This window comes from Rhinopithecus roxellana, chromosome 10 (genome assembly GCF_007565055.1).
Source record: "Rhinopithecus roxellana isolate Shanxi Qingling chromosome 10, ASM756505v1, whole genome shotgun sequence".
In the NCBI taxonomy this organism is placed as follows: domain Eukaryota; kingdom Metazoa; phylum Chordata; class Mammalia; order Primates; family Cercopithecidae; genus Rhinopithecus; species Rhinopithecus roxellana.
This window is the reverse complement of record NC_044558.1, coordinates 10,757,641-10,773,974: the sequence shown is the minus strand read 5'-3', so window position 1 is coordinate 10,773,974 and position 16,334 is coordinate 10,757,641. Positions and strand designations below refer to the sequence as shown.

Below are 16,334 nucleotides of genomic sequence, written 5' to 3'. Positions count from 1 at the left end.
CAGATAAACCGACAGCTGATTTAATGCCATCTCTAGACTGCAGACATTGGTGTCTGTTTACATACTGCATTGCTTGAAACTTTTTTTTTTTATCAGCTTACTTTCTCTTCCTCCATATTTCAGCTTAATCATTCCTTCATTGGAGAGCTAATTCCTGGCCACACTGCTTAAAGTGGATTCCTTCCCATTAGTTTTTATTTCACATCTTGGTTTCTTTTGTCACATTATCACAGAATGAAATAATTTATTTTAAATTATGAAATGTTTTATATCTGTATACACTCACAAATATAGAGAGCAAGATAAAAAACACTCGTACCTCACATGCACCCAACTTTAATAAAATTAAACACTTGCCAAGTTATATTTATGATCATTTCTTCTTAAGAAATGAAGCATGGCAATGGTGGAGCTCTTTTAGAATTTGTCTAGCAGGTTTTCCAGTTTTTACCAGATCCCCCGACCCAAAAAAAGAAATAAAGCAGGACAAATATGGTTGGAGTTTCCTTTGTAATTCTCTCCAATCTCATTTCCTTCCCAATGTTGTGGGATTAGGAAGTTGATACGTATTCTTCAGGACATGTTTTTATGTTTTTAATCCATACTTATGTAAATAATATATAGCATAATTTTGTGTTTTGTATTATATATATAAGTGATATGCACATATTGTAAAATTTGTTGTCACTATTATGGTTTTAAGACTTATTAACATTGATAATGAGGATATAATTTATTAATTTTAATCACCATCTATATGACATTCTATTGTATGAATGTGACCAAACCTGTTACTCTATTTCCCTAGTACTAGATTTTGGATTATTCATAGTTTTTCAACATTACAAATAATGCTGCTACAAATATGGTGTGTCTACTTAAGCATATTTGCAAGAGTTTCTCTAGGGTATACTGCAGAGATTGGGTTATAGGCTATAGATGTATGTACATCTTGAAATCTATCAGATATTGGTAAATTGCTCTTCAAATTGTTACACGGATTTGAATACCCATCTGCAACAGAGGATATTTTCAGTTTATTGTATCTTTACCATCATTTTACTCTGCTAGACATTTTACTTTTTATCATTCTGATGAGTGAAGCAGTATCTTGCCCTAATTTTCATTATTAATGACTTTACACATCTTTTCATATGTTTATGGGCCATCTGAATTATATCTTCAGTTTGATATCTCAACACAATATGTAAAAGGTCTAGCAGGAGCATCTCCTTGCCCCAGTTTGGTGAACCTTGGACTCTAGATGCTGCAATTTTATTTACTAAAGGCTTTAAAATGTGCTTCTAAATCTCTCAGCCAAATATTCTGGAGCTGTTAAATACCCTAAGGGGAAAGTGCCCTTTAACACAGAATTACCTCTTTGGGTTGCTATGTTACTTCGGAACTTTGGATTTATAATTCTTCATAGCCTTTGCTTTTCAATACCTCCAGTGAATATATATATATATATAAAATGAATTTATATATAATGAATATTATATATGAATATTTTATATATATATATATAAACCAACCATTTGTACTTTAAGTGGGAAGTTTGGTCTCAATTACCTTGTATACCATTACTGGAAAGGAAAGTCCTGAGTGTATATTTTTATTTTATACAAATAGCATTGGAAAAAGACCTTGCCTGTTTCTTACTTTTAGTTATTGCTAGTTTTAAAACATCCTCCCATGTTTATATGTATGTATTTTGTTAATTGCATTTTATTACAGTATAGCCCTCTTTGGTGATCATCCACGATGTTTAATGTTTCCACTCTCCTAATGATAAAAACAAGATTGTCTCTATTGTCCTGCCATGATCAAATAATGCTTTGATAAATTTCTTTTTACATATACCCTTTGAAACAGGTAAATCCTCCTGCAAGATGCATACACAGGAGTGAGATTGTTGCATCAGAGGCATGTACTTAAGTGACTAAGTTGTGACATAGAACTCTCCAGAATGGTTACATCACACTGCAATTCTACCAGTAGTGCATGAGGATTTTCATATCCCCATATTGCCACCAATACTCTAGCTTTTACATTTTTCTTCCAGTATTCCTTTAAACCAGCTTTTTGCTCATTTCCCTCTTTTCTCCTTCTAGGACTCCCATAATATGTGTATTTGCATGCTAGATGGTATTCCATAGGTCCCTTATACTTTCTTCACTTTTCTTTAATCTTTCTTCTTTTTCACCTTTAAATAAACTATTTACATGACTTGTCTTCAAGTTGCTAATTCTTTCTTTTGTATGATTGTGTCTGCTGTTGAAGTTCTCCATTAAAATATTCTGTTCTATTCTTATATAATTTTTGTGTTTTTTCTTAATGGTTTCTATTTCTTTATTAAACTTCTCTTTTTGTTCATGCATTGTTTTTCTAATTTTATTTAGTTGTCTATCTGTGTTTTCTTGCATCTCACTGAGCATCTTTAAGATGATTATTTTGAGTTTTGGGGGGCAATTTGTAGATCTCCATTGGGGTGGAAGTTAGTTTCTGGAACTTTATTAGTTTCCTTTGGTGGTATTATGTTTGCCTGGTTCATCATTATCTGTGTAACTTTCCATTGGTTTCCATGCATCTGAAGGAGCAAACACCTTTCCCCATCTTTATAGACTGGTTTTGCAGGTAAAGGTCCTCAGGATCCTCCTGTTGGGTTCCCAGGATGACAGGATTGCTTCTAGAATTGTGGTCAACTGGAGATAGAGACAGGTCACATGGTTATGCTGGCTTAGATTCTGTCTGTTTCCTGGGTAAATTGGACTGCCTCCCAGACCTTGGTCAGTAGGTCTGGCACTGGGATGAGGGTCTACTTCAGAGTCCACAGACTGTGGACTAGTTAACCGATATGTGGATGTATGTGGCTTCCTCTGGGTCCTTAGGAGGGCTCCTGTTGGGTCACTGGATAGGTTCCTAGGCAGACAGTACTGGTCTAGATTGCAGCTGAGAGAAAAGGGAACCAAGTAACAGGGCTGCCTCAGGGCCTAAAGCTGAGACCAAGGTCTTCAGGCCCGCCTCTGGGTTCATGAATGAACATGTCTCTCAGTGGGTCCCTGAGTGGGCAGGCCTGCTCTCAAATCACAGATGAGAGGGCCTGGATCCAGTTTACAGTGCTGCTTTAAGATCCACAGTGGGACCAAGGTCAGCCTACCACGGCACTTAGGAGCATTTCTCCCAGTAGGTCCCTGTGAGGGCAAGACTGCTCTTAGACTGCAGCATAGAGGAGCTGGTACCAGATTTCAGGGCCATTTTAGGATTCACTGTATAGGAAAGAAAGTAGTAGATGATCTTTTCTAGTTTTTTTTATGTTAAGTAGTTATTTTCTTTCATTAAATGTTATAACTAATATGTATAGTTGAGGCCATGGTAGAAACAGTAGTGACAAAAAACATAACTGTGTATGCAAGATAATAGGACAAATGTTTTCCAAATGAGGAAAAGAGAGTAATTTTGTGTTAAAATATCTGATCTTTCCAGAATGTGAAATGGGGCAGTGAAAGAGAAAATCTGAATGAATGCACAATAAGGTCTGCAGGAAGGGCAACTATTTCCTTCATTTATAACATTGAAGCTGAAAATAAGGTAAATTTTTCCCATAGTTGGCTATTTTTTACAATTTTTAAATGGACATAAATTCCCATTATGTAACATTTATTACATTACAATGTACAATTCAGTGGCTGTTAGTATGCTCATGGTGTTATGTCATTATTACCACTATGAAATTATGGAACATTTCCATCACCCCCAATATAAACCACTTACGTGTTAGCAGTCACTTCCTATTTTCAATAAGTGGAAATACTAATTCGTGCATTCTCTGCAACCGCTAATCTACTTTATCTTTTTATGAATTTACCTCTTTGTACACTTCATATTAACAGAATCATAATATATGTGGCCTATGTTGTGTGGCTTCTTTCACATAGCATGCTGTTTTTGAAGTTCATCCATGTTGTAGCATATAGATAGTACTTCATTCCTTTATATGAGTGAACGATATTGAACAATATTCCAATGTATGGATGTACCACATTTTGTTTATCCATTCCTCAGTTGATAGACAATTGAGTTATTCTCATTTATTAGCTATTATGAAAAATTCTGCTATACATATTTGTAGACAAGTGTTTGCATGAGCATATGATTTCAATTTTCTTGGGAATATATACAGGAGTGAATCTGTGGGTCATACGGTAGCTCAGTGTTCAACTTTTTGCAGAACTGCCAGACTACTTTTCACAGTGGCTGAAACATTTTAAATTCCCACCAGCAATATATGAGCATTCCATTTTCTCCACATTTTTGGCAACATTTGCTATTCTTTCTATATTTAATTTTTAGAATGATAACCATAGTGGATATAAAGAGGTATCTCATAATGGTTCTAATTTGCAGTTCCTTAGTGAATAATGATTTTGAGCATATTCTCTTGTACTTACTGACCATTTATGTATCATCTTTAGAGGAATGTCTGTTCAATTCCTTTGCCCATCTTTTAATTCAATTGTTTATCTTTTTATTGTTGAATTGTAAGAGTTCTTTGTATAGTTTGGATCTTTGTTTTTTATCAGATATATAATTTGCAAATATTTACTCCTGTTCTGTGAGTTGTCTCTTCACATTCGATAGTGTTCTGAGACACATACAAGTTTTAGTTTTAATAAAATACAATTTAAAACATTTTTTAGTTCATTGTGCTTCTGATGTCAAGTTTAATAAATTATTGCCTAATCCAAGGTCCCGAGGACTTATACCTATGACTCCTCATAGAAGTTTTATTATTTTAGCTCTTACATTCGGGTTTGTAATTGATTTGGATTGATTTTTTGGATATAATGTGAGTTAGGGGTCCAACTCCAATCATTTTTTTGCATATGAGTATTTGGTTTTTTCATCATTTATGTTGAAAATATTATCCTTTCCCCATTAAATGTTCTTGGCACCCTTTTCAAAAATAAACTAACCAAAAATGTGTGGATTCATTTATGGATTGTCAATGTTCTTCCATTGATCTATATATCTATCCTTGTGCTAGTACCGTGCTATCTTGAGATTGCAACAGCTTTTGTAGTAAGTTTCAAAATTGGAAAGTAGAAGTCCTCTTTGTTCCTTTTTTCCCTTCAAAATTGTTGTGACTAATCTGAATCTTTATCATATCCAAATGAATTTTAGAAACAGTCTGTCCATTTAAAAGATGGTTGTAATTTTGATGGAATTGTATTGAATCTGCACATCAATTTGGGGAGTATCATTAACTTAATCCAATTAAGTTTTCCAATTCATGAGCATGGAGGTATTTTAGAGTTCCTTACTCTGCCTTTTGTGCTAATGTCACTTTTGGCTCAATTTTAATTGGCTTATTAATTTAAAGGTCTATAAAAGATTTATTGCCAAATATATTTATACAGAAATAATTTGACTTTCTTTTTGTTAAATGATAGATTGGCTTTAAAGTGCTTAACAAAGGTTATGAGATTATTACTTATCTTTTGTTGCAATGCATCCAGATAGCAGTTATTTGATATCTTACTAGAATATTTTTCTCTGCTTTGTGTTGACTTTACAGTCGTGTTATCTTTTCTAATGCTAATTTTAAAATATTTCCTTGTCATTTGGTTACATAAGTATAACTGAATATTACTTCTTGGATATATAACACTATTTAATGAAGTAACCAGTGGCAACTCTTGCTTTTACCTTCCAAAAATATAATTTAAAAAAAATTTTTAAGTCATTTTAAAAATCAGGTTATTTGACTTTTTCCAGCTGAGTTGTAGGAGTTCCTTGTATATTTTGAAAATTAACCCATGTCACCCATTTTCGGATATGTGATTTGAATTTTTTTTCCTCTCATTCCTTAGGTTTCCTATTCATTTTGTTAGTTTTTTTTCTTTGCTGTGCAAAGGTTTTTAGATTGATGCAATTCTGCTTATCTTTTTTTTTACTTTTGTTTTCTGTGTTTTTGGCGTTATGTCAAAGAAATTATTGCCAAAACCATTATCAAGAAATTTTCCCCATGTTTCCTTTTAGTAATTTTATAATTGCAGGTCCTATGTTTAATTTTTCATCCACTTTGAGTTGATATCTGTGTGTGGTATAAGGTAAGGGTCCAATTTTATTTCTTTGCATGTAGATATCTAGTTTTCTCAACACTATTTGTTGATGAGACTATCCTTTTCTCATTGTGTATTCTTGGGACTCTTGTCAAAGATCAATTGACCTTATATGCATGGGGTTATTTCTGGGCCTTTATTCCATTCCATTTGTCTATATGTCTGCCTTTATGCCAGTACCATGATGTTTTGATTCTGGTAGCTTGGTAATATAGTTTGAAATCAGGAATTGTGATGCCTCCAGCTTTGTTTTCTTTCCTCAAGATCACTTTGACTAGTCATAGTGTTTTATAGTTCCGTATACATTTTAGAATTGCTTTTTCTATGTCTGCACAAAATGCCATTTCTCCAAAGAATACATACAAATGACCAACATGTATATTAAAAGATAATCAGTACAGTTAATTATCATGGAAATGCAAGTCAAAACTACAAGTATATATCACCTCACACCTGTTAGGTAGCTATAATATGCATTTTAAAAAAAACAAAGATAACAAGTGTTAGTGAAGATATGGACAAATCAGAACCCCTGTGCACTGTTGGTGGCATGAAAGCAGCTAAGAAAAATAGTATGGAGGTTTCTAAAAAACTTAAAATAGAACCACTTTATAATCCAGCAATCTCACTACTGAGTACATATTCAAAAGTATTGAAATCAGCATCTTGAGAAGATATCTGCACATCCATGTTGATTGCAACATTATTCATATTAGCCAATAAACAACCCAAGCATCCATCTACAAGTGAATGGATTTTTAAAATGGTGTATACATACAACAGAATATTATCCAGTCTTAAAGATAAGGAAATCCTGCCGTTTGGAGCAACATCCAAGAACCAGGAGGACATTATGCTAAGTGAAATAAGCCAATCATAGAAGGACAAATACAATAAGATTCAACTTATATGACATATCTATAATAGTCAAACTCATAGAGACAGAGAATACAATGTGGCTCTTGGGACCTAGAAAGTTGGGGGGATGAGGAATTGTTGTCCTATGGTTATAAAGTTTCAGTTATGTTACTTGAATAAATTCTAGAAATCTACTGTGCGATGTAGTACTTGTAGTTACCAATATAATATTTTGCATTTCAAAATGTGTGTTATTGTTTCTTCACCAAAACAAAAACAGACACAAGAAAGCTTTGAGAGATGTTGGATATGTCTGTTGCACTGATTATGGTGATAGTATCATAAGTGTTTTCATATGTCCAAACTCATCAAATTATACATAATAAATATGTGCAATTCTTTGTATATCCATTATACCTCAATAAAGGTGTTAAAAAATTAAAAGTCAAGATGTCTTTTACTATATTTGCTAATATATGTTCATATATGTGACCTCGTTAACCTTATAACAGCTACTTGAGAAGAATGATCAAATCAGAAGAAATAGGCTTTCATATTGTGCCTTTATGTGAAGGCACTAGAGATTTGTCAGTGCCTTCACTGTACATAACATGTTCTTACTCTCAGAGAATGATTGCACCAACACTTACAAAATAGCTATGTGTGGTATTCCAATAGAAAATTTTGCCCTCCTCCATTCTTACATTATTGGTTGTATTAATAAATTGACCTCATTATGAAGCAGATTTCTCCTTCTTTGTGCTTGCTGAAGGCATCTGGAAAGAACACTTTTGGACACTGTGAACTTTGATATTTCAAAGAATGGACCCTTGAATTCAATCCTCTGAGGTGTTATTCTTTTGTCAACTTTCAGATTGTACCAGTGGCTTGAGGCAGGGTTTCCAAGACTCTTTTTAGTTCAGAAGCAAACATACTTCCTTATACTCCTTAAAAAAGAATGCTTGACATAAGATCAAGCAAAAGAAGAAATATAGGACTGAATAAAACTCAGAAAAAAATTAAATTGTAATTACTTTTTTGGAATATGGTAGGCTTTATTTTAATTATATTTTAATAAATACCAAAAAAGTCCTTTCTCTTTCTTTTTATACAATATCTGACTCTTAATTTAGAAGATTTTACTTCTGTGGATTGAATTAAACATTTTTAAATGATATCTGATTTTTGTGGACTCCATTAGAATTCAGAAAAAAATAATACTTTTACTGAGTCTCCTTACTTTTCATGGCATATAGTTATTTATGTTATTTAATAAAAAACTGGTTTCCTTTTAAACTGCATATAATTGGATACATTGATACAATTATATTAAAGTATACCTGGTATGTTAATATTTGAAAATACTCATTTAATCAGACATGATAAGCCCATTATGAGAGGACTTCAGAAAGTCCTAGCTATCCTAAATATATATGTACCCAATACAGGAGCACCCAAATACATAAAGCAAGTTCTTATAGACCAATGAGGAGACATAGATTCCTGTACAATAATAGTAGTAGACTTCAACAGAGCATTGACAGTATTAGATCATTGAAGCAGAAAACTAACAGAGATATTCAGGATTTGAACTCGACGCTTGACCAAATTTACCTAAGAGACATCTATAGAACTCCCTACCCCAAAACAGCAGAATATATATTCTTCTTATTGCCACGTGGCAAATACTCTGAAACTGTCCACATGGTTGTCCACATAATTGGATAAAAGAATCCTCAGCAAATTCAGAGAAACCCAAATCATACCAAACACAGTCTCAGACCACAGTGCAATAAAAATAGAAATCAATACTATGAAGATCCCTTAAATCCATACAATTACATGGGAATTAAATAACATGCTCCTGAATGGCTTGTGGGTAAACAATGAAATTAAAGCAGAAATCAAGACATTCTTTGAAATGAATGAGAACAAAGATAGAAAATACCAGAATTTCTGGGACACATCTAAAGCAGTGTTAAGAGGGAAGTTTATAATGCTAAACATGCATATCAAAAAGTTACAAGATCTCAAAGTAACAACCTAGCATCATATCTAGAGGAACAGGAGATATAAGGATAAACCAACCACAAAGCTAGCAGAAGAAACGAAATAACCAAAATCAGAGTTTAACTGAAGGAAGTTAAGATGCAAAAAAACCTCACAAAAAACAAAAAACAAAAGATAAATGAATTGAGGAGTTGTTTTTTGAAAGAATAGATAAGTTTGATAGAACACTAGATAGACTAATAAAGAAAAAAAAGAGAGAAGATCCAAATAACCACAATCAGAAATGAAAATGAGAATTTACCACCAACTCCACAGAATTGCAAAAGAACCTCAGATACTACTAAGAACACCTCTGTGCAAACGAACTAGAAAATCTGTAAGAAATGGATAAATTCCTGAAAGCATTCAACTCTCAAGACTGAATCAAGAAGAGATTGAATCCCTAAACAGACCTATAATGATTTCCAATACTGAATCAGTAATAAAATGCCTACCAACCAGAAAAAGTCCACGACCAGACAGATTCAGTCAAATACTACCAGATACATAAAGAAGAGATGGCACCATTCCTATTGAAATTACTTCCAAAAATGGAGGAGGAAGGACTCCTCCCTAAATCATTCTATGAGGCTAGCATTATCTTGATACCAAAACCCGACAGAGACAGAACAAAAAAAAAAGAAAATTTTAGGCCAATATACTCAATGTACATGGATGCAAAAATCCCTAACAAAATATTAAGCAAACGGAATTCAGCAGCACTTCAAAAAACTAATTCATTGTCAGATGTATAGACTGTGAAGATTTTCTCCCACTCTATGGGTTGTCTGTTTACTCTGCTGGCTGTTCCTTTCGCCATGTAAAAGTCCTTTAGTTTAATTAAGTCCCACCTATTTATCTTTGTTTTTATTGCCGTTTGCTTTTGAGTTCTTGGTCATGAAATCCTTGCCTAAGCCAATGTCTAGAAGGCCTTTTCTGATGTTATCTTCTAGAATTTTTATGGTTTCAGGTCTTAGACTTAAGTCGTTGATCCACCTTGAGTTGATTTTTGTATAAGGTGAAAGATGGGGATCCAGTTTCATTTTCCTACATATGGCTTGCCAATTATCCCAGCACCATTTGTTAAATGAAATGTCCTTTCCCGATTTTATGTTTTTGTTTGCTTTGTCAAAGATCAGTTGGTTGTAAACATTTGGGTTTATTTCTGGGTTCCCTATTCTGTTCCATTAGTCTATGTGCTTATTTTTATACCAGTACCATACTGTTTGGGTGACTACGACCTTATAGTATAGTATAGAAATCAAGTAATGTGATGCCTCCAGATTTGTGTGTGTGTGTGTGTGTGTGTGTGTGTGTGTGTGTTTTGCTTAGTCTTTCTTTGGCTATGCAGGATCCTTTTATGTTCCATATGAATTTTAGGATTTTTTTTCTAGTTCTATGAAGAATTATGATGATATTTTGATAATAGCACAATTCCCAATTGCAAAAATGTGGAGCCAGATGCCCATCAATCAATGAGTGGGTAAAGAAACTGTGGTATATATATGATAGAATGCTACTCAGCCATAAAAAGGAAATAATTGGGACTGGAGACTATTATTCTAAGTTAAGTAGCTCAGGAATGGAAAACCAAACATTATATGTTCTCCCTCATAAGTGAGAGCTAAGCTATGAGGATGCAAAGGCATAAAAATGATACAATGGACTTTGGGGACTTGTGAGGAAAGGGTGGGAAAGGCGTGAGGGATAAAAGACTACAAATTGGGTTCAGTGTATACTGGTTGTGAGGCTGGAAAATAGGGTCTGGAGGCAGGGAACATAAGGCCGATTCACACTTCAGTGATAACAGGAAATATCTTCTCCATGAGGACATAGGTCAAGTAAATAAACGACTTTGTAACTTTACTTCATCCTCTTCATTTACATAGGGTGTACCCCAAGTAGAGAGTATTTAAACTCCCAAATATTCTGTAACGGGGCCTTTGAGCCCCTATGTTCAGGTCCACTCTTACACCGTGGAGTGTACTTTCATTTTCAATAAAACCCTTCATTCCTTCCTTGCTTTGTTAGTGTGTTTTGTCCAATTCTTTGTTCAGGACACCAAGAACCTTGAATACCCTCTACCGTTAACATGTGCATGATGGGTGCACCAAAATCTCACAAATCACCACTAAAGAACTTATTCATGTAACCAAATACCACCTTTTCACCAAAATCCTATGGAAATAAAAAAATTTTTAAAAAATAAACCCATGCCAAAAAGAAAAGCTAATCCACCATTATCAAGTGGGCTTTATTCTTGGTTCAACATGCATAAATCAACAAATGCTATTCACCACGTAAACAGAACTCCAAACCAAAAACAAAACCACATGATCACCTCAATAGATGCAGAAAATTCCTTCAATAAAATTCAAAATTATTTCATTTTAAAAACCCACAAAAAACTAGGCATTGAAGGAACGTACTTCAAAATAATAAAAACCATGTATAAAAAAACACACAGCCAACATCATACGGAATGGGCAAAAGCTGGAAGCATTCCTCTTGAAAACTGGGATGAGACAAAGATGCCTTCTCTTACTACTCCTATTCTACATAGTACTGGAATTCCTAGCCAGCACGCTCAGGCAAGATAAAGAAATGAAAGGCGTGAAATAGGGAGAGATGAAGTTAAACTCTCCCTGTTTGCAAATGATATGATTCTATATCTAGAAAATCCCATCATCTCTGCCCAAAAGCTCCTTGATCTAACAAACAACTTTAGTGAAGCTTCAGGTTACAAAACCAATGTACAAAAATCAGTTGCATTCCTATCATATTCCCCAATTTCAAACTATACTGCAGGGCTACAGTAAACAAAACAGCATGGTCCTGGTACAAAAACAGACTTACAGACCAATGGAACAAAATGGAGAGCCCAGAAATAATGCCACACACCTACAACCATCTAATCTTTGACAAAGTTGACAAAATCAAGCAATGGGGAAAGGAATCTATTCAATAAATGGTGCTGGAATAACTGTCTAGCCATAGGCATAAAATTGAAACTGGACCTCCTCCTTGCACCATATGTAAAAGTGAACTCAAGATGGATTAAAGACCTAAATGTAAAACCTAAAACTATAAAACCCTGGAAAATACCTTTTTGGATGTAGGCCCTTGCAAAGATTTTGTGATGGAGATGCCAAAAGCAATTGCAACGAAATAAAAAATTGATAAGTGGGACCTAATTAGACCAAGGAGCATCTGCACAGCAAAAGAAACTATCAACGGAGGAAACAGATGACCTACAGAAAGGGAGAAAATATTTGCAAACTATGCATCTGACAAAGGTCTAATAACCAGCATCTATAAGGAACTTGCTTAACAAATTAACAAGCAAGAAACAAAGAACTCCATAAAAATGTGGGCAAAGGACAGGAACAGACACTTCTCAAAAGAAAACATTCATATGGCCAATAAGCTTATGAAAAAATATTCAACATCACTAATCGTTGGAGAAATGCAAATCAAAACCACGTTGAGATACCATCTCACACCAGTCAGAATGGCTATGTGATGGTGGCAATGTTGGAGAGAAAAAGTAATGCTTATACACTGCTGGTGATAATGTAATTTAGTTCACCTATGGTGGAGAGCAATTTGGTGATTTCTCAAAGATCTTAAAATGGAATTACCATCTGACCCAGAAATTCTGTTATTGGGTATATACCCAAAGGAATATAAATCATTCTACCATAAAGACATATACACACTGTTCATTCCAGCACTATTCACGATAGCTAAGACATGGAATCAATCTAAATGCCCATCAATCTAGACTGGATAAAGAAAACATGCCACCTATACACAGTGGAATTCTACACAGCCATAAGAAATAATGAGATCATGTCCTTTGCAGTAAAATTGATGGAGCTGGAGACCATCATCCTAAGCAAACTAACGCAGGAACAGAAAACCAAATATTGTATGTTCTCACTTATTAGTGGTGGTAATGAGTGGTAGCTAAACATTGAATGGTAGCTAAACATTAGTGGTAGTGGTAGCTAAACATTTTTAGTGGTAGCTAAACCTTGAGTACATGTGGACATAAAGAAGGGAACAATAGACACCAGGGCCTACTAGTGGGTGGAGAATGGAAGAGTGAGGGTTGAAAAACTACCTATTGGATACTATGCTTTTTACATGGGTGATAAAATAATTATACACCAGGCCCCTATGACACACAATTTGCCTGTGTAACAAACCTGCACATGTACCCTTGAACCTAAAATACAAGTTAAAAAAGAACAATCTTTGGTGAGGGGAGACTGAAAATAACTATCAGAAACTAAAAAATAAGGTAAAATGATGGTAGTACATTCTTTCAGTACTATTTTGGGGTAAGGGTCACTTAAGTATTATCTAGGGGAATATCCTTAGTTCATCTCATTCTTTATCACAAAGATTCCAAACTGGCTAAAGTTACTTTTTTACTTTTATCAAGCACTGATACAAATAATTTCTGTCTAATGGGACAGAAACCTAAGATTTTTACCATATTTTAACATTAACCAGTTTTATACATAACATGTCATTCTTATCCTCACAGATTTTTTGTTTGTTTGTTTAATTGTATGTAAGTATCTTACTTTTTTTTATATGCTCTTTGAATTGGTAATAACATCCTACTGGTTATTTCTTTGACATGTGTGTTGTTTTTATATTTCTCTAAGAATCATGGTTTTATCCTTTTAAAATTATGTTTTTACAAAAAATTTGTCAAAATAGACAGTTACCATAGTTGGCCAGGTGCCATGGCTCACACCTGTAATCCCAGCACTTTGGGAGGCCAAGGTGGGTGGATTGCTTGAGGTCAGGAGTTCAAGACCAGCCTGGCCAACATGGTGAAACCTCGTCTCTACTGAAAATATAAAACAAGCCGGGGGTGATGATGTGTGCCTGTAATTCCAGTTATTCCGGGCGCTGAGGCAGGAGAATCTCTTGAACCCGGGAGGCGGAGGTTGCAGTGAGCTGAGATGGCGCCATTGCACTCCAGCCTGGGCAACAAGGGCAAAACTACGTCTCAAAAAAAAGAAAAAAGGAAGTTACCACAGTTAATAATACTTACCTATAAGCCTCAGTATGAATTATAAAATATTTTATAGAAAAGTACTCTTTATACAGTTTAACAAAGGCATTCTCTTTTATGTTCAATATTTTACTTTTTTATGCCTGCTACAAAGAAGCAATTTAATTTTTCATTCAGCTGCTCTGTGATGTGGAAAGAGTATTTTTGGGCCAAGTGTTATTCAAGTGTACTGATGATGAAAGTCTTTTGTTAATATATTAACAGACTTGAGTAATCAGAGATCATTTACTGGAAATGACAAGTTTCATCTTGTCTGATTAAGTACACATTAAATCTTGGCACAGATTTTCTTAGGCAAAACTTTGCTCGACAATAACTTGAATCCACATAGAACCCTCACCTTTAGTACCTTGAATATTCTTTGTTATCTCATTAATTCACATTCCTAAATTTTACAAGATGTCTGAGACTATTAAGTAAAATGCATAAAGATATTTCTCACATTATTGCTGTTTAAGTGACTCCTTCATGTTTTAAAAATTCTTAAGAAAGGTTTTTTAACAATACTTGTACTTTGCATTAAATAATAAAAATCCCCTTGGGGGTGTGCCATACAGATTAAAATGAATAAATTAACCCTTTACCCAAACATTTGTGCACAGATTTACTTTTTTGTTACAAATCATGTTTTGTTTTTCCTTATTACCACAAGAGTAAACAAGAAAATTCTTCCTGGAGAACTTTAAGAACACAAAGGGATTTGTCTTTTCTGAGATAAACTGTAAGCATCACAGAGGTCTAGAAATGGAAAACTGAATCCCATATCTCAGATTTTGTTATTTATTTATTTATTTATTTTTTAATAGAGATGAGGTCCCACTATGTTGCCCTGGTTGGTCTCCAACTCCTGGGCTTGAGCAATCTTCCACCCTCAGCCTCTTGAGTAGCTGGAACTATAAGTGTAAGACCACTGCACTGGGCCAGATTTTAATATTTGTTTGATTATTTTAAATTATACGAGATTTATTTATTTATTTATTTTTACTTTATTAATTAATTTACTTTTTTGAGATGGAGTCTTGCTTTGTTGCAGGGTTGGAGTGCAGTGGTGCAATCTCGGCTCACTGCAACCTCTGCCTCCCGGGTTCAAGTGATTCTCCTGCCTCAGCCTCCTGAGCAGCTGGGAATACAGGTGTGCACCACCTTGCCCAGCTAATTTTTGTATTTTTAGTAGATACAGGGTTTCACCACATTGTCCAGGATGGTCTCGATCTCTTGACCTCATGACCTGCCTGCCTCGGCCTCCCAAAGTGCTGGGATTACCGGTGTAAACCTCCACGCCCAGCCAAGACATTTTCATTGTTAAATTAAACTCTGTGGAAATATGTAAAACATGTATTCTTCCTCCACCGAACATTTGGATCTGCTTAAAAGACAATTAAAAATTTGTTAAGTAAACTTTGCCAATGAATGAAAAGATATTATTTTAATTGGAGACTATAGTAGTTTTCTAGGACTGCCATAACAAAATACTGCAAAGTGGGTGGCTTAACACAACATACATTTTCTCTTTGTTGGTTCTGGAGGATCACAGTCCAAAATCAAGGTATTGGTAAGGTCATGATCCCACAGAACGCTCTGGGAGAGAATCTGCCCCATGCCTTTCTCTTAGCTTCTGGTGTTGTGAGCAATCCTTGGTGTTCCTGTGTCCGCCCCCATCATCACACAGAATTTTCCTTGTGGTCTGTCTGCATCACCTTTCCTCTGTACATGTATCATTTCTTCTTATAGGGCACCAGTCGTCTTGGATTAAGGACCTACACTACTCCAGTATGACTTTATCTTCACTTACATCTTAATTACATCTGCACAGACCCTATCTCCAAATAAAGTCACATTCACAGATACCAGGGGTTAGGACTTCAACATATCTTTTTTGGGGACACAAATCAAACTACAACAAAGGTCATTTGTATTTACCTTTCTGATAATTGTTAACAGTTCCTTTTGCAAGATAGAGGCCATGATTTCCCATGTAGAGTTTATTGAATGTGTAAAAGGTACTTTTAAACAAGTTTTGCTCAAAGTCCCAATAAATAACCACTTTTTTTTCCTTCTCATTTATTTGACTTCGGGAAAATATCAAAATCTTCATCCTTAAAGTGTTTGTGAAACATTAAGCAACTCAAGTCAGGTATGAGTCAAAATTATTTTTCTAGCTCATTTTTCCTACTGGTGTGTGCTGACACCTTAGTGTTACTCCATTT

At 34.6% G+C, this 16,334-nt stretch overlaps 1 non-coding gene across 1 annotated transcript; it reads left to right on the top strand.

The window, feature by feature from the left end:
- Positions 1 to 401: 401 nt before the first annotated feature.
- LOC115900170 lies at positions 402 to 461 on the top strand. Its single transcript, XR_004059840.1, has one exon. It is a non-coding gene; the product is annotated as a U7 small nuclear RNA (small nuclear RNA).
- Positions 462 to 16,334: the final 15,873 nt, after the last annotated feature.